Source organism: Urocampus carinirostris, chromosome 13 (assembly GCF_059441175.1).
Source record: "Urocampus carinirostris isolate Australia breed hairy pipefish chromosome 13, RoL_Ucar_1.0, whole genome shotgun sequence".
Lineage (NCBI taxonomy): Eukaryota > Metazoa > Chordata > Actinopteri > Syngnathiformes > Syngnathidae > Urocampus > Urocampus carinirostris.
In genome coordinates, this window is record NC_142361.1 from 1,420,419 (window position 1) to 1,440,784 (window position 20,366).

General features: G+C 41.4%; 1 pseudogene; it reads left to right on the plus strand.

Annotated features, from left to right (window-relative positions):
* LOC148353460 (uncharacterized) overlaps positions 1-20,162 on the plus strand; it is an 86,547-nt pseudogene extending 66,385 nt beyond the window's left edge.
* Positions 20,163-20,366: the final 204 nt, after the last annotated feature.

Here is a 20,366-nt window from a genome sequence, read left to right on the forward strand (position 1 = left end):
TCAGTGGATTCAAGTTTCGGTTCCAAACCACCCAGTTTACCACCCAGTGGCAAGACTTGGAGAAGGGGATCGTCACGGGGTGCACCATCTCCCCCATCCTGTTTGTTATGGGCATGAATCTACTCATCACTGCCGTGGTGAGACCAGAGGGCCGATGACGAGGTCTGGCATATGTCAACCTCAGTTGAGATGCTTTATGGACGACCTCACTATTACAACTGTAACCCATGTGCAAGCAAGATGGATCCTGAAGGCACTTGATAAGGTAGCAACCTGGGCTCGGATGAAATACAAGTCTAGAAAGTCAAGTAGCATGGTGATCAGGAGTGGGAAGGTCACAAGCAGGTTTCAACTTCGAATCCAAGGAGAAAACATACCATCAATCAAAGATAACCCAATAAAATGCCTCGAAAAGTGGTACGATTTATCTCTGGGCGAGAGGGGCAGCGTTCTCAGGACAGTGGAGCAGGCTAATGAGTGGCTGCAAAGGATTGAGCGATCAAGACTACCAGCCAAGTTCAAGACTTGGTTGTTCCAGTACGATCTGCTACCAAGACTGCTGTGGCTGCTAACGGTCTATGAAATCTCTATGACAGCGGTTGAAGGAATTGAGAGGAGGGCAAATAAACATCTCCGCAGGTGGCTTGGGATTCAATCAAGCTTCACATCAGGTCGGGGCAGCTGCAGTTTAAGGTGGCCAAGTGTAGGGCTGTCATGATGCTCAAAGATTCTAGCGACGAGATGGTTAGGGGCGCGGGCGTGATTACAAGATCGGGGCATAAATGGGCAGCAGACAGCCAAGTACATCAGGCAGAAGGCAGGCTGAGGTTGAAAGATCTCATCGGAAATGCATCCGTAGGGCATCAGGGACTAGGGTCTGCTCATTTCCAGCAATGGTCAAAGGCTGATCCAAGGCAGAGGAGAGACATGGTGCAGGCCGAGGTCCGTCAACTGGAGGAGGAAGGCAGGTGGTCCAGGGCGGTGGAGCTTGGAGTACAAGGAGCCTGGACCAAGTGGGACCTACCAAAGCGAAGGATCACCTGGCCAGAACTCTGGAGGTTGGAACCGTTCCGGATCTCTTTCTTGCTCCGGTCAGTGTACGATACTCTTCCAACACCAACCAACCTGTACAGGTGGGGGTTGAGGGAGGACCCAACGTGCAGGCTATGTGGTGGGAGAGGGACACTGGCGCATATTCTGGCAGGATGCCAGATTGCTCTTAGCCAAGACAGATACCGCTGGCACCATGACAAGGTCCTCGGTGCACTGGCTTACATCTTGGAGCAGGAAAGGCGGAAGAAGGACCAACCTCAACCCAGTCCAATACATTCCATCGAGTTCGTCAGGGAAGGGGTGAAACCAGCATCCTCCAAGAAGACCAAAAGGAGCCTCCTGAAAACAACACCAGCGTGGGAGATGAAGGTAGACCTGGGAAGGAAATTACTTAGTCCAAACTTCCTTGAGGCCAGACATCATAAATTGGTCAAAAGAGGCTCAAAGAATCATCCTGATTGAGCTAACTGGACCATGGGAAGAAGGATGCAGCGAAGCCCATGAAAGGAAAAACGCCAAATATTAAGGGCTGGTCCAACAGTGCAGGGACAAGGGGATGGCAGACCTGGCTATTCCCAGTGGAGGTCGGGTGCAGAGGCTTCCCAGCACAGTCTGTATGGGACACATTAACAGCTCTGGGAATAAGTGGAAGGGAGAGGAAGGCAGCTGCCAAAAGGGTGGGGGAAGCCGTGGAGAGAGCCTCTTGCTGGCTCTGGAGTAGGAGAGAAGAGTTTAGGTGGGGTCCAGGAGAAGATGGGCAGTGATTGGCCATCACTGCCGGCCCGCCAACTCGAGGGCATTGTGGTTAAGGGTCGCAACGCCCAGTGACGGTTGGACACCACCTGACGACATCTTCTCCTGGTTGAAGGCTACAGTCACTGTTTGAGTGACTGCAGAAGTTGCACTGATTAGAAGTGTATGTAATAATAGTATATATATATATATATATATATATATATATATATATATATATATATACACAATACTCTTCACAGCAAGATCGTGTTTACGATCTTGCTTCAAAGAGAGAGTGTTGTGCTCTGTCCTTTTTGACAAGTGTCCCATTTGAGAAGGTCGAGGACAGTGATCTCGAACGTGGTGCCCATGCGCACCAGGGTGCCCCCTAAGTACAGTTGAGGTGCCCGCGGACCGGTTCTGAAAATGGCTTATGAGTACTAGGTCATTGGGGTTTCCTAGTAAAAAAATTTTGTAATTGGATGACTGATACTATTTAACCCTCTTTTTCATAAGAACATTGTAATAACATAGTAATAACATGATCTTTTTTTTAGAATTTTAAATAAATTCCAGTAGGTGGGCTTTAAAGACCAAAACAAACATATTCAAGTATTGATAATTAACTGTAAGCAACTAGTTAGGAGAATAGAACGAAAACCCATTCATGTATTGAAAAAAATTATTTATTCATCTTTTTATTGATTTATTTCACAGGAAATACAACAAACTAAATTCCAAGTTATGGTATTTATAAAGCGAAAGAGCAAAAGATGTGCATTTTTTAGCTAGCTACCTGGCTACCTTTCAAGCTTTGTAGATAGCTATCTTCCTACAATTTTAGCTATTTGGCAAGCTATCTACATCTTTTTACATTTTGTGCATGCTATATAGCTAACATTTTATCTTTTTTTATCTTATAAACCTAAATTTTGGGCTCCTTTCTTGTTAGAGATCTAGCTTTTCTTTAGTTGTCTATCCGGCCATTTAGTTGGCTATTTACTCTTTAAGCCAGCAATCTAGTTAACTTTTAGTTATTTACCCATTTACTGTGCACACAAAAAGATGTAGGAACTCCAAGGACTTACTTTTCCCAAGAGCCCTTCCAAAATTTCTGTCATCTTAAAATCATCAAAATAGAGATACAACTAAGTCAAAAGTGATACATTGAGGGGGGAAAACACACACACTTGTGAACTATTTGTCACTATTTAGAAGGCCTGAATTGGTCTGATAAGGTCCACTTCAAGCATTGCCTTAATTTCGTTCAAGGAAGTGACAAGGAAAACCAAAGGCACATAAAAAAATAAAGCCTAAGATCCCTAAACTTTTTCAAGATAATCTAAGCATCTAAGAGAATAAGTCATTGGCCCTTCACTTCAATGCGTGTTGATTTGCGTGTCCAAGCAGAGGCGGAAAGAAGATGAGAGATTGTGCTCTGTGAAGGAGTTTATTTTTAGACACCAATGATAAGGAAGCAAGAAGAAAGTTTTGTGTTGGCGGAACCCACTAAATTCTTTGCATTTACCCCTCAATGTTCCTGTAAAATGTGCCTAAAATCCCAATCCAAGGCATACCCAAGGTAAATTGAATGCTTTTGTTAAATCATTCTGAGAATCTGTCTGCTTTTGGTCTCTTTTGGAAGGTAACAGTTTTGTTCTGAACAGAAATAACAAGTAATCTGATTTAGAACACACAGAAACAAGAGTATTTCTTCTCGCCTGATTTATTTATTTATTCATTTTGCAATCAACTGACCGGAGATAAGTAAAGCATGGGAATCTTAGCTGGAAAATAGGTGAGACAACAGCTTGAAGCCATATCTGGTAACCTGTCAAATTTGATCACAATCTGAAAAAAAATATATTTTATATCCATAGTGCAGTGTTAAGCACATTCGCTTAACATGTGAATCGTCCCCGGTTCAAGTCTGGGTGGAAACATATGTTCGCCTGGAGAGAGATGAGCGCCACCAGGCTGTACTTGCCCAAGACACACTATTGGAAATGGTGCCCTAGTGGTTAAGGGATACAACCAATCAACCAACGCATTTTTATAATGGTTAGTCTTAGCGTTTCCAAAAGTGGCCAGGAACTGATTACAGGCTTGAAACCTTCTCAACTGTGTATTTTAATTTTCACAATTTTCAGATGTTACAAAAGAGTTGTACATTTTTACTTCTGATAATCCCACGTAAAAATGGATTCCATGTTGCATTTACACATGTTTATTTTTGGCTCTGATTTCAATACAGCCAGTAAATTTGCGTGGACTTGCATTGGGAAACTTCATTAACATTGTGTAATTCCATGTTTAAATCGGACACTTTTGGCTAGTTTTTTAGGCTAAAGAAGGTCATGAGTCTTTTTTTTTTGTTTGTTTTGTTTTTTCAAAACATGTCCAAACAGGTTGTCACAGGCTAAGGACCGTGGAAAAAATCTTACAATTGTCCGAGAGTGGTGTCAATCAAAAGGTCAGAGACTAACAGCTCTAGTGGAAGTCATCTGACGAGTCTGTTTATCTTTCTGGGGAATTATGGAGCAAAACATTACATTAAGGATAGTCAAATAATGCATGAATGCTTTTAGGCAGATTTTTTTAAATCCTGTTGGCATTATTGTGTGTTTTGGACTTTACACGGTTGGATTCAACGGACTCTCGTGAGTGTATCCACACCTTGTTTGTGTGTAGAATTTTCCAGCACTAATGGGTAAGTTATTCTGGCTTTTAGTTTCCGAGCAGCCAGTATTTCTTTGGTAGGTAGAGCGTGTTCTTGTGTGGGCAAAGAGAGAAAGAAAGAAAGAAAGAAAGAAAGAGAAAGAAAGAAAGAAAGAAAGAAGAGGTGAAGGGGTGGCAGAACACCATAAACAAATACAAAAAAAGTTTCGATATGAAGTAGATAGGGGCAGCACGGCGGCGCAGTGGTTAGCGCTTGTGCGGCACAGTTCATGTCATGGGAACCTCCTGCGTGGGTTCAAATCCAGCTCCAGACTTCCTGTGCGGAGTTTGTTTGTTCTCCCCGTGCTTGCGTGGGTTTCCTCCGGGCACTCCGGTTTCCTCCCACGTTCCAAAAACATGCATTTCAGGTGAATTGGCCGGTCCAAATTGTCCCTAGGTGTGAATGAGCGAGTGAGTTGTCTGTCCCCGTGTGCCCTGCGATTGCCTGGCAACCGGTTCAGGGTGTCCCCTGCCCACTGCCCGGAGATGGCTGGGATGGGCTTCAGCCCCCCGCGACCCTAATGAGGATAAGCGGTACGGCTAATGAGATGAGATGAAGTAAATAAAACAAAAGTATGTTATGATTAAAAGCAGCTTTCATCTTCCATTATCAGGGGAAGTCATCCTGGGCTGTATAGAGAGCTTGCTGACCAATGCACAGTTATTGGTTTTATACTGCTCTCTAGAGTCCAAAAAAGAACTGCCAGGAAGTCTAAAACACTGGTCTGGGTTAAGACCCACAATTCCACCCTAATGACAAACTGTACCAAAAATAAAGACAAAATTCACTTCTCAAATACATTGAGTGAAAGGAGTGTGCAATTTAAAGCATATTCAGTCCAATATACTGAACTTTTATCTGTTAAAAAACAATATGACCAGCAAAACTAATGAGACACAGTATACCATATATATTTGCATATACTATAGGCCTTCATAGCACATAAACAGACCTCCTAAATCCTGAATAATCATAAATGACAGGTGATATTTTCATTCACAAACCTGGGGGATAATATTTTCACGTTCGGCATTGAAAACAGAAGATTGAAAAATATATATATCATAGATCATAAATTTTATAGATTATATTTAATATAATTCAGAGCTAAACTTATTTATTCATAAATGGCAATTGTAATGTATATAGAAACATTTCGTTTTAAAGATTTTTCTTTTTGACTCTCTTCGCTTACGTTCTCCCTTTCTCTCTCCCTCTCTCTCCCTTCTCGTTTTGTCTCTTGCTCTCTTCCTTACAATCTCTGTTTTTCTTTCTATCTTTCTTTCTTTCTTTCTTTCCTTATCCATCCACCCATCTATTATCCTCAGTAGGGTCACGGGAGGTGCTGGAGCCCATCCCAACTAACTTCGGGCAGTGGTCAAGGGACACCCTGAACCGGTTGCAGGCCAGTCACAGGGAAAACAGAGACAGGCAACTCACTTGCTCATTCACACTTTGGGACAACTTGGACCTGGAGGTAATCCACAAGGAGAATATGCAAACTCCACACAGGAAAGTTTGATCCCAGGACCTCAGAACTGTGCCACTCGCGTGCTAACCACTGCGCTGCCGTGCTGCCCTTCATCATTTATTTTTATACACATAGATTTTTATTCATGTATTTCTCTCTTTCTCTCTGTCTTTATCTTGTTTTTCTTTTTTTATTCCCTATTTCCCTCTTTCTCTCCAATCTCTTTTTGTTTCTATCTCTTTCTATTTTTCTGTTTTTCTCTCTTTCTTCTTTCTACTTCCAAAAAAGCTGGTAATAACATAGTCACAACATAGTATTACAAGATAAGTTATTATTTTAGAAATGTATGTCATAGTGTGTTCCTTATGCACTAATAAGTAGCAAAAAGTAGCTTGACGCTTGAAAAAGTTTGGAGACCCCTGTTTGTTTTTATTAGTTCCTTCTACCTGGATCTCTTTCTAGGCAGACCGCTTCGTCTATTTTTTAATCAAAATTAATAAATTAACTTTTTTTAAAAAACAGTAGTAGAGTGCACTTGAAGCGCCATTGTCTAATTTAAACGTTGCTAAAGCGTTCTGTTGCAGGCACTTTATTTAAGCTAATTGCACTTACATCTGGGACTGTCTGCATTTTACGAATGCTTCTATGCCACGGCGATGAATGTTAAACAGTGTTGAGTTAATCAGCGAGGATTCAGCAAGGGGATATCGGGGAGGACGCGCCTGATTAGCCGCCGCCTCTGCGGGATGAATGTTGTTTACCAACAGGTCTTTTTCATCTCAACGCAGCGGTTCGCCAGGGGATCGGTACGCCTTGACGTTTAAGGACTTGTCAGAAAAGTCCACGGGGCTTGCTTTCAACTCAATGGAATCTAATTTTATTATGGTGAAACATCAAACCAATGTTTAGGACAGCGTTCAGGGGAATAGTCCAATTATGATAAGTATACAGAGATCCCTCGGTTTTCACTGTTCATGGGGACCAGAACAACCTGCTTTTTCATCCAGCCTACCAAACGAAAATGGTCAAATTATCTCATCTCATCTCATTAGCTGCACCGCTTATCCTCAGTAGGGTCGCGGGGGTGCTGGAGCCCATCCCAGCAATCATCGGGCAGTGGGCAGGGGACACCCTGAACTGGTTTCCAACCAGTTGCAGGGCACAAAGAGACGGACAACTTACTTGCTCTCTCACACCTAAGGACAATTCGGACAAGACACCTAACCTGACATGCATGTTTTTGGAATTTGGGAGTAAACCGGAGTGCCCAGAGAAAACGCACGCAAACAGAGGGTAGAACATGAAAACTCTGCACAGGAAGGCTGGTAGCTGGATTTGAACCCATGACCTCAGAACTGTGCCGCAAACAGGCTAACCAGTCAATTGACGTGCGGGGAAAATATACATAAATAATAGTAACTAAAGTAAAAATAATAAAAATGTTTTTGGGTGCTAACTCTGTCTCCATTGTCCCTTTGTGTGTTTTCAACAAAAATAGTACGACTAAATACGACAAAAACTAAATATAAAATGTAATGCTGAAAACCAGCAACCTTATATAATATGTTAATTTAATTCTGAAAAGAAAAAAAAAAAAATACTACAAAAAAACACTACACTACTACAGTAATACTCAAATACAAATATAAGACTACAAAAATACTATCATATTACAGAAATATTACAAAAATACTACAAAAATACTGCAGAAATACGACAGAAATATTACAAAATAATACTGTAGAAATACTTCATAAATACTTTTTCTGAAATACGACAAAATTGCCACTACAGTATATAAATACAAAAACTGTGGTACAAAAAATATTACAAAAATTATTACAAAAATACAACTACAGTAATATTAAAAAAATGTTACAGAATTATTACAAAAAAATACTCCTATGGAAATACTTCATGAACACTTTGACAGAAATACCACTAGAGTAATACTCTAGTCAAGTGCAAAGAAACTACAACAGAAATGTTACCACAAAAAAACTACAACAGAAATGTTACCACAAAAAAACTACAGATATACTACAGAAATTCTACTTTGAATATTCTACATAGATACTACTGTCATGATTACTGATTCAGGGCACCTGCGGTTACCCCGTTGGCGCCAACAACCCTGGTCAATGATTGGCTCCCTGCCACTTTTTAAACCCCCAGCTCACGGTTACCAGCGTCAGACTGTACTGCGAACCTACGCTTTTGCTAGGCAAGCTCTGTACCTTCTGACAATCTCCTGCCCTGTTTTCTCCTGCCTGTAACCTGTTTTCTCCTGCCGACCTGTTTCTGGAACTGTTTCTGCCCTGCTCTTCCGTCCCGGCTATCGACCTGTTTTGCCCCGTTTCCTCCCTGATACTTGTTGCCGACCTTTTTTCTGGACTCGTTACCGCCCTTGCTCCCCCGTCCCGGCTATCGACCAGCTTTCTTGCCACCCACGACTATCCTCGCCCGACACGGATGTGCCACTTCCGCGTTCCTGCCATCAGCAACCCATGTCCGACGATCAAGCAAGCACTGCTCTCTTTCTCAATAAAACTGATTAAAAACGAACGCTATTGGGCCCTGTCTCCGTTTCTGGCTCGTGACAACTACAGAATTATTACAAAAATACTACTGTAGAAAACTACAGTAATACTGTAAACAATACTACAGAAGTACTACAAAAATACAAAAAATGCAATTATAGTAATGACAGTATAATTTCTAAAAAAAGAAATATCAAATATAGTGCTTAAAACAGGATCCTAATATATTATTTAGCTTTAATTGTGTTTCAAAACGAATTTGATTAAACTAATCTATTTCAAAACCAATATTAAGAACTATGACATGTAGATGTGTATATTTATTGGTAAATGAAAAAAAATTAATCTGTCTCGTATCGGCCCCTCAGCCAAATTTCTTAATCCAATGCGGACTCAAAGTAGTTGCCCTCCCCTGCTCTACACAGTCCATTTTGATGATGAGTGGAGTCCGTGCTTGTCCTGTTAAAGTTGAGTATGACCTTCTTGGATTTTGTGGGGTCCAGTATGAGTTAATTTTTCAAACACTTAGTGGTCAGGGTCTCCACTTGCTCATGTATACAGTCCAAGGTGTACAGGATGAACACCAGATAGCTCAACACACATCCTTGCTGGGAGTCGGTGCTCATCTTTAGGGTGGAAAAGACATGGCAGCTATTGAAAAGAAAGTCCATAATCACAATTACAGATGGAGGAGGAAAGCTCTAGGAGTCTAGGTGAAAGACTTTCTCCACAAGGATTTCTGGTATGATTTTGTTGAATGCTGAGCAGAAGTACAGAAAGAGCATCTTGACAAAGCTCCCCTCTTCTTTAGATGGCTCAGCACAGTATGAAGTGAGGTGTTTATTGCGTCATCATTGGAGCGGTTTGCAAACTGGTGAGAGTCCAGTGTTGGGAGTAGGGAGTGTTTGTTGTGCTGGAACACCAACCTCTCAAAAAGCTTCATGAATACAGGCATAAGTATGACAGGCCTGTAGTCATTTAGGATGACTACTTATGACTTCTTGGGGGTTGGGATGATGGTGGAGGTCTTAAGGCAGAATGGGTTGGTAGCCTGTGACAGGGACGATAGCGGCGAACACCCAGCCAGCTGATGAGTGCAGTCGATAAGCGCCTACCTTGGTACTCTATCCGGAGGTACTTTTGGGGTTCACCACACACATAATGCTTTGGAAGTATCAGTGTGATTCCGCTGGTTGTGGATGTGGTGCGGCTTCTAATGGCCTGCTATCTTCAAAGCAGGCAAAAATTGATTTAAATACTCTGCTAGTAAAGCATCAGCCAAAAAAGACACCATTTTGTTGCTCCTGAAGTTTGAAAGTCTCCGCCACAATTAGTTTTTTTCTGGTGAAGTGATCCTTAAGCTTCCTCGCATATGCAGCTTCTGCAACCCTAATGCTTCTCTTTGAGTCCACCCTGGCCATGCTGTAATGCACTTTGTCCCCTGACCTGAAGGTGGTGCAACAAAAATATAATTAATGAGTATTACTGAAATAAAGAAGTAATTAAACATACCTTAGACAAAGATTAACAATATGTATGTTATAAAGATTCATATATTCAAGTATTTGTTACCCCACTCATGCAGAAACGTTGATGTTGGTCCTCTTGGAGCAATGTTTGCTGCAAAAATGTCACCTGCAACTCTGATAAAAATTTAAAAAGAGTCCGGAACACAAACAAGGAAAAAAAAAAGTTTTATTTTACGTGCTAGCTTTATATTACCATATGTGTTTTAAACACACAGGTTGAAAATAGTTGTAGCATAGAGCATTGTCAGTCGGTCATGAGCTACAACCATAGGCCTATGGGACATATAATATTTTAAAAAAGGCCATTTGTATGAAGAGCGGCTGAGTGGTTAACGTGTCTGCAGCACAGTTCTGAGGTAATTGGTTTAATTCCATCTTCCTGTGCAGGGTTTGCATGTTCTCCCTGTGCCTGCATGGGTTTCCTCTAGTTACTTCCCCCAAAAAATGCATGACAGGATAATGGGTGACTCCAAATTGTCAACGTATGAATGGTTTTCTGTGTTTGTGTGCCCTGTGACTGGCAGGCAATCAGTACAGGGTGTCAGGGTGCCTGCCCACTGTCCAAAGATGGCTGGGATGGGCTCCAGCACCCCTTCGACCCCAATGAGGCACATGCAGTGCAGATAATGGATGGATGGCATTTCTATAAATCGTATATTTATAGTGTTACATGTCAAGAAGACTTTTGACTACTTCTTGCTGAGCTGTAAGATGATGCATTCTGCCATTTTATCTTTCTGCATACGCAGGGGGTGGAATCACAGCTTGACTAATTGCCCTTTTTCTCTGTCTGAAGCCTATGTGATGTCATTGTAATTTCCATATGACCCTCATTCGTACCTGTAGGTAATATTGATATTTGGATGGATATGCCCAATGTGAGCATTAAACATTATGGTTTTGCATTAAATGTCTTTAGACTTAGAATTGGGTTACAAAGATAGTTTGCTCTACTTTGTCAGTCAAACTAAAGTTAATCCACATAAAAAGCGAGAACCTGGGTGTATGTAAAATAAGAGCGTATTTCAGTTGATTGACAGATATTAAGAAATGCCAGAGGGACATAAAATATATGATTTCATTTTCTCCCCAACGCCCATTTAATAGTCTGTCATATTATCCCCTTTGGGTGAAGAAACACTTTGAAAGCAACCAGTTGGAATTGACTTGAAACCAACAGGTCGTCATTGGATGTAGAGGACAAGGACAAAAAGTGGTCTTAGCAGTGAATTGTGTAAGAAAAATGAGAAGGTCAAAACTGGGTTGCGGAGGTTTGAGAGTGAGAATAAAAGCTTAGCTGGCATTACCTTTTCACACATCCAGCCCGGCTGACAGGTCGCTAAAGCAAAGTCGTCTCAACAGAAATGTCAACAGTTTTGGAGCTCTCTCAACTCTGGGTGAAAATGAAAGGCCATATTGAGACAAAAGTTGTGAATGGATGATTATATTCCTTCTTATGTTCTTTCTTTTGTTCTTCACAAGTAAGAGATGTGAATTAGAGATATACCCAGAGGCAGTGGTGATCATAGGGTCTAGTGGGGCCCCAAGTAGAAATTCATTGGGGGTCCCCCAACACTGCCCGACCCCCACACACAACAGAATTCCACAAGGACAAACTCTGGGCCTTTGTCATTTCAATAAATAACCAACAAATTGCAGCAAGTATAATTTAGTTTTATTTCACAAGTTATAAATATTACATGCACAAATATGATCATCATAAAGTTTCTGTTTATTTTAAAAGAGTGTGCTGTATCAAAAATGATAATATTTTCACATAATTTAAAAACAAAAAAACAAAAAGCCTTCTAACTTTAAGCCTTTGTGTAAGGCAACGGTTCTCCACCTTTTTTTTTAAAACAAACGCCCCCTGAACCTCACCATAAGCATCCAAACACCCGCTTGACGCCTGCTAACGCTCCACTTAGTATTAATAATAAAATGGACCAATAACCCCCAATATAAGCACCATCCCTAAACACATGATCCGTCTCCAGGCATTGGCTTTAGCAAACGCAGTGACCATGTCCGCACCCTGTACTCAAAAGAGATGAGTGCAAGACCAGAAAGTCGGTCTTGGGACATAATTGACCGAAGATATGTTTTAATTAACTTTTTGATGAGAAGCCTCTCTGCCCAGAAGTTACTAACGGGTAGGGTTAATAGTAGGCGGAGGGCAATAATCAGGTTCCCATACAAATCCAGCAAGTCTTTTTCTTGTAGAATTGTAATCAAGCATCACTCTTGGAGAGGATATGTCATCTGAAAATGCATGGTATGCAGCGCTGACCACAGATATAACTCGTCAGCATCCAATTCGTTCATATTTTTCTTCAATGCCCTACATTTCTGCCCAAGTGTGCCATTTTGGATTGCTTGATGAGTATCCTCTTTCGAGAAAATAAGTATGTTGAAAGATAATTGAGGCTGGTGAGGGCGGTGTCAACGAGGGGCAGAAAGAATAGTATCTTGAAGTTTTCTTCAAGGGAAGACAAAGTTTCTACCTGGCCCTCATATGTGAATTGCCTCATAGTTTTTCTTGTTCTTTTAGCTGAAGAGATCCTCTCAATTTCAAATGCCTCAGCTATTTCCCTGCCATCCGTCATAGACACAATTAGCCCCTTTTCTACGAATTTTTCCAAAAACTCTCGGACAGAGGTGGTTTCTCTTTTTGGCGTTTCCAGAGAAACTCTGGGGCTCTGTACCAGCTTGCTTTTTCGGGTTATTTGGTACAATATGCTGTACCAAATAACAGAACACAGCACAAAGCGCCATGTCAATAGCTCAGCTCTGATACTGGCTGTTGATGACAGTGTGATGGAGTCTTTTTTGTAATCGCATGGGCCTCAATGGCAGACAGTGCTTTTACAACTTCAGGCAAGTAATTACGGACAACTCTAACACTGTCAATATTCGCCTCCTATCTTGTTGTGGACAGCGATTTTATTGTTAACTGGGTCAAGTGTTGCTCTAAGACTGCACAGTGTTGTACAGATGAACTGAACAGATTATACAGCCTTTGCGAAAATCAAAATATGAAATTGGGGTGACTGAAGACTGAGCAGCATCTGACACGACCCGGTTAAGTGTGTGGCTACTGCATGGCACATAGAATGCCTTCTTATTGATTTGTAGGATTCTGGCTTGAACCCCTTGTTTATGGCCCATCATTTTGCTGCCATTGTCATACGATTGAACACGGCAGTATGCAATGCTAGGAGACAATGTAAGGGAAATTATTGTGAAAATGTCCCTTTTATACTCTTATACTCTTTTACTTCTATATACTGTTATACTCTTACTTATGTATTCTTATATCTTTATATGTTCATATTTTTATAGTATACTCAATAAGTGTGTGGTTTTACGAATTTGTGTTGTGTTCAGAGGCACTCATTTTCAAGGTCAAAAGAATAAGTTCCCAGCCACAAACTATGTGTCTCTCATTAAAAAGCTAAAACTTGAAAGGCCACGAACAGTTTCCTAGGTTACTCCTCATGCCAGCTTATCCATAAATAAGAACTTCCAGGTGCTTATTAAACAATGAACTACTGCACAGGTGTCAAACAGGCGGCCCGCGGGCCAGATCAGGCCCGCTAAGGGATTGAATCCGGCCCGCGAGACAACACTCAGAGAAGCGCAAGAGAAAAACAAGCTGCAGGTTGAAATATGTCAGGTGCCTCTCACAAAGACACTGGTCTTGTATTTCTCTCTCTCTCTCTCTCTCTCTCTCTCTCTCTCTCTCTCTCTCTCTCTCTCTCTCTCTCTCTCTCTCTCTTTCCACGCCTTTTCTCCCACTCTGTCTCTGTCTCTTTCACTCTCAGTGTCTCTCTTTTTTCTCTTCCTTTGTTGCTCTTTGTCTCTTTCACTCTCTGTGTCTTTTAACCGCTTTTGCTCTAACTTTTTTTTTTCCTTTTCTCTTTCTTCATACCCTTCACGCTTTCGTTTCTCTTTTCTCTCCTTCTGTCTTTCTATTTCTATTTGGATTTCTTTCTTCCTCTCCCTTTCATTTTCCTCTCTCACGACTTTTTATCTTTTGTTTCTCACGCTCTCTCCCTCTTTCTTTTTCTTTCTTTGTCCCGCCCTCTCGCCTTTTCCCTCCCTCTTTCTCTTATTTCTTTATCTCTCTTTTTCTTTCTCTTTAATCTACTATTCCGGACCCCGACATAATGTTTGTTCTATCGTGTGGCCCCCGAGTTAAAATGAGTTTGACACCCCTGAACTACTGTGTTGTCCAAGACTCCGTATGCTAACACATAAATGATTTTGCTTTTCTCATTCCTAGGAACCGCTAGACAAAGGAAGTCTGTGATCCACTAGTTATGTATCTGGGTTAAAGGGTACGGCCTTCGATGTATGATTATGTTAACTTGCCCCCTAGTTCCTCCACTAAGTGTACTCTCCTCTTTCCAAGTTTATTGTTGGGTTGGCGTGCCCTCTAGTGGCCAGCTCCATAGACAATACACAAATCTTTCCATCAATGCACTCATAACACCATCCATCCAAGTCAATCGCGCCTTCCTCTTGGGCTCCCATTTACTTCTGCTCTGTAGATCCTCTTCAACATTCGCTCCTCATACATCCTCTATGTGTCCAAACCAAACGAGTACTCTCTCATCCACACGCTTGCTCAGTTCCACTACTACTCCAGTTGTGTCTCTCACAATCTTATTTCTCAATCTATCCAATCTTGACACTCCTAACATACTTCTCAAACACTTGATCTCAAATATATTCAAGTTCCTTCTGAAATTTCAGGGGAGGGTGTTTTTGCTCACGTTTTTTTTTTTCACACTAGCAGCGTGTAACACACCATGCAACCAAGTCAAGTCAAGTCAAGTCACATTTATTTATATAGCCCTTAATCACAAAAATGTCTCAAAGGACTGAACAGGATTACAATTACAAAATTACACAATTACCTGATCTTAAACCAGCATGCAGGCAAGGAACAACTCAAAAACCTCAGTGTGAGGAGAAAAGAGAAACCTTGAGAAAGGTCCTCACATGTGGTAATCCCCCTTCCAGGATTGACCAGGATGAATTACAATTACCATTACTGTACACATAATAGTAAACATTAGGTAAGATGTTGAAAATGTCCGGAAAGTGCAAGACATCAACGACGCCCCAGCCTGCAAACCAGTCCAGAAAGTCTATGACGGCCACGACGCTGCCTCCCGTCTCTGCCAGCTGGTAAATGCAGGGGTTGACATGCTGCAGGTCAGACGCTGGTCCGCTGACCCATCCCAAATCATCCTTCTCCTTCGTATCAGCCAGGCAGGCGTCGGAAAAAGACAGGACAAAACAGAATATGAGGTGGCCATCAATCATATGCTTTGGAATAGAAGTGTGTCTTAAGCCTCGATTTAAAAACTCCCGTTGAAGTTGCAGATCTTATCTCCAGAGGCAGGGCGTTCCATAACACCGGGGCCCGGATGGAGAACGCTCTCGAGCCTGCAGACTTCTTGGCTCTCGGAGTCACAAGTAGACCGGCATTTTCTGAGCGCAGACTCCGTGCAGGAACATAGGGGGAAATCAAATCGGAGAGATAAGAGGGTGCAAGCCCATGCAAACATTTATATGTTAATAAGAGAACCTTAAAGTCACACCTTAAGTGGACTGGGAGCCAGTGCAAGTTGGCCAATACAGGAGTAATATGCTCAAACTTTTTGGTCTTAGTCAAAAGTCTAGCTGCCGCATTCTGAACCAGCTGCAAACTTTTAATGCTAGACATCGGGAGACCAGAAAGCAATACATTACAGTAATCAAGCCGAGAAGTAATAAACGCATGAATTAAAATCTCTGCATCTGATTGGGACAGCATCGAACGAATCTTCGCAATATTACGGAGGTGGTAGAAAGCTATTCTAGTAATATTTTTCACGTGTAACTGAAACGACAGATTAGGATCAAATATAACACCTAGATTTTTGACCGAGTCACTATGGGTGATATTACATTTGTCTAGGTTCAGGGTAGTGTTTGAAAACAACTGACGACAGTGAGCTGGACCAATAATCAACATTTCAGTTTTTTCTGGGTTAAGGCGTAAAAAATTATTTGACATCCATCTTTGAATCTCAGTAAGGCAAGCCTCCAGATTTCTACAACTTAAATGTCCAGTTTTTTCCAGTGGCACAGACAACCAAAGAAATCGTCCAATCAGAATGCCTCTTGCGTGCACGTAATTTATTTTATCCTCCAATCAGAATCCTTGTAACGAAATAAGAAAGGCGCTCACGCTTCAGTCAGTGGGATTTGTTTCATGGTAATCTAACAGTGCAGTCGTCTTGTGTTTTGTGCTCGCTTTTCTTGAATAAATAAGTGTTGTTTTGTAACTCAAAAAGAGTCTCTTATTTCAACCTGACATCGCTTTGAACCTGACAACAAGTTGTCCAACTTGTCCAGTAATATGTCAGTTACACCTTTTCCAGTGGTGTCTTCCACATCAATTAATCCCACAACGTGCTCTGTGATTGAGGCACCAACTGATGACTCGCAGTTGACCACTCTCAAGGCAAAAGAGAGTTGCTCTGTTTGACTTTTGTCTCGAGTAAAATCCATTGTAATAGCACTGCACCTTTTTCACCCACCTCACTATTTCTTCAATTTTTTCCCCAAGAGGACTTATGATTTCATTCTGGATGGTGCCACTGAGGTATTGAACTTTCGTTTCTCTGAATTCTCCGCACATGTTCTGTCATGACTGAGTCAAACATTGCCATCAACTCTATTTGCGAGAGGAAATTGCCCTTCCGTGGATCATAGAGCACACATGTGTGCCCTCTCAAGGCTAGGTTTCACTCAGCCAGGTGGCATATTATAGCTATTACTCCAGAGATAACATCTCGCGACTGCTGCACCTTATGAGGCATAAGATCTCGATGTATCTGGTCAATAGCAGTCTCGCCTCTTTTGGAGTTTGTGCCAACTCCTAATATTGGTAATGTGCATCTTTATTCGAGTTATTTTAAGCTCCCATTTAGATTTTTCCCATTACTAAATCCATGTTTTGTGAGTGCATAATGGTGTTTTCCGAACAATTTGCAAGCAAAACAGCACACAGAGTCTACACTAAGGGAATGTACAAGCCACGTCCTATGTATCTTTTTAACTTTGTTTATTTGTATATTGTAGCATTCTTTCGTGAATCTCCTTGGATTATTTTCTGTGTTTCGAGGGAAAACGATACGTCACGTCATCTTCAGAATAAAAATATGTTTCAGTGTCACTCTAGCTGTGTGATGACGGAACTGAAAAGACAAAACACATTTTATACATTACTTTAACGGTGCACTGTGTGTGATGGTAGCCAGACTAGGTATTGCACCTTTGTTGCTTATTGAAACTGTGCTGCCTACTACCAGATTTTAATGAATATTTTCTGAAAAATATACCAATATATAGAAGCATGATTGAAGTACAGTAAGTTTTGCCAAAAATAAATATTTTTGGAGATCCAAAATACCAGACATGAAGGAGATCCCATTTTTAATGCATCAAAAGCAAATACTTTGAATTTGATAATGGTGGGTAGTTACAGGTGTTGATGGGGAGCATGAATTCTGAAAAATAAACTACGAAAATATTAGAAAATGTACCATTGAGAATATAAGATCATTGAAAGACATATTGTAGTTGAACCTTTTTAGAGCTTTTGAAAATAATTTACTGATATCATAAGTAGTAGAAAAGGCTGTGTGATCTGTCTGTGTTTATTGGTGCATCCTGGTCAGGACTGGAAGGGGAAAGGCTGTCTGTTATTCTGCCGGGGTGGAGGTCTCAACTGTAAACTACATCTTGGCTGTTTATCAGGTCTCGGTTGTACAGTGAAAGTAAATACTGCAAGGTCATCACAGGAGAAAGGTCTCGACTGTGTAGTGGAGGTAGATGCTGGATAACTGTCATCAGCTGGCAAAAACGGAACATCATTGCTTTCGGTTTCTTTAGGAACCAAAGCGATCAGCAAACTGATTGGAAAAGCTGCATCTGCCATGGCGAGACTGTCCATGAGAGTGTGGGGAAATTTCAAGCTCACCACAAACACCAAAGTCTCTGTGTACAACGCTTGTGTGCTGAGCTCCCAACTCTGGCAGTGAGACCTGGACAATCTACGCCCATCAGGAGCGACACCTCAACAGCTTCCACATGCGCTGCCTGTGATGCATTCAGGGCATCTCGTGGCAGCAAAGAGTTCCCAATGCTGACGTTCTTGAGCGAGCAAACTCCCAAAGCATGTTTGCGAAGTTGCCACAAAGGCGCCTTGTTGGCTTGGCCATGTTTGTCGAATGGATAATGGACGCCTCCCAACGGACCTCCTCTATGGCAAACTCGCATAAGGCTCCAGACCAGTTGGTCACCCAATGCTGTGTTTCAAGGATGTGTGCAGACGGGTAATTTAAGCAGCTGAGATCGACCCTAATCTGGGGACACGCTGTCAGAACTGGCGTGCAGAGGGCACAGGAGAAAAGGGACCAGCAGTGGTAGGACAAAGGGCAATGGCAAAGAGAGAGAGCAACCTATGCACCTGCACCACTGAGTCCCTTTACATGCAAGCACTGCGATAAAGACTGTCATTCAAGAATCAGGCTGTTTAGTCATACTCGACATTGCCCCATATCAGAGTGGCATGGTGACTCTTCTGGCGCAGTCCATTGTCTCTCGGGACAAAAGGAGACTGAGAATGTAAGAAATTTTAGCAATGATCCTAAAAGAGATGTATAATGAAGGAAAACGGGCTATGAATAGTAAATAGGCTATATTAGTTTCATCTATTACATGGGTTCGACATTTCCACATTTTGTAACAATTCTTAAAAAAGACTGTTCGATGTTTATTGTAGACTAAACCACTCATAAAGTTTACACAAAATATTTGACGCTGAAAAATCTGCACAGGTTGAAGATATATAAACAGATGCACAGCTTCAAATGCAGTTGCAGCTGTAAAATAATAAGACTAGTGGCCTCGATGTCGCAGATTTGCTGATGACAGCTTTCACCTTTCAAAACAACTAATTACGTGTTATATTAAAAAACAACAATTTAATTTTCTGGTTTGACTATATTATTGGTTATAAATGGCAATCACAAAGACATAACATTCTGTGTAATCTTGTGATAACCTTAATGGGCTTTTTTGATTTAGAAGTATTATTATATTGTAGACTATTTAAGAATATAGCAACAGATTTTGACCTTAAAAAAAACATGAATAAAGTATAGATGCTATTGCTAGCGTGAGTGAAACTAGACGAGCACCATTTGCACTACATTATTCATTAGCAACAGTAGGGGAAAAGTACTATCTCTGTTCATTATTATATTGCCACTGGCTTACCACCATCTTGCTTTCTTCTCTCCTCTTCTTATTTTTCTTCTTTCTTTTTTCAATCCTGGAAGGAAGTTTCTCTTTATAACAAAGGTCTAAAATCCCAATTGTCAATTCTTCACTCAACTTCTCTATCAACTGCAATGCAAATTTTGACCCTCTTCTGCCACCTAGTGGGGGCCCCAAGCTACTGCCTGATGATAGGAAAATCGCACTTAGGGACAATTTGGACTGGCCAATCTACCTGACATGCATGTTTTTTTTTTGAATGTGGCACGAAACCGGAGTGCCCAGAGGAAACCCACGCAAGCTTGAGGAAAACATGCTAACTTCGCACAGGAACGTTGGCAGCTGGATTCAATTCCATGACCTCAGAACTGTGCCGCGGACGTGCTAACCACTCAGCCGCCGTGCTGCCCGGAACATAACCACTTTGACATAATTTACATCCCTTGAATAACTGGAAATCACTGTTTTTAACACAACGACACCGAAAACATTGAGGATGTGTACTTGTTTTTCCTCGTGCTCAGCTGTTTGCTGACGTTTTTATGTTGAGTTTGTGGACACAGCTGAGGATAATATCTGACCAACTGATCAGAGATCAGACCGGCGAAATGGAGTTCTTACTTGAACGCTGTGATGCCATCCTTGCCAACAGCCCCGCCAGACAGACAACCACGCTCGAAAATTCCTTAGATGAGCTGAAAACTGACAAATACAATGACAAGTTTAAGGTTCTCAATAACAAAATGGAAACTACTGATGGACAGACCGTCTAGACTGGTTGCTTAGGATCAAAATAGTTGTATCGCTTTTTCGTAAAAATAAGTCAAATACCAAATTAAAATACAATCAAAAATGAGAGGGAGCTATCAAGGCGAGAAGATTAAAGACTCAATGTTTATGGAAATTGTTCATTTTACACTCATTCTAACTTTGTATATAAAGATGAGTGAACTCAATCAAACCCATCTAACTGTTCG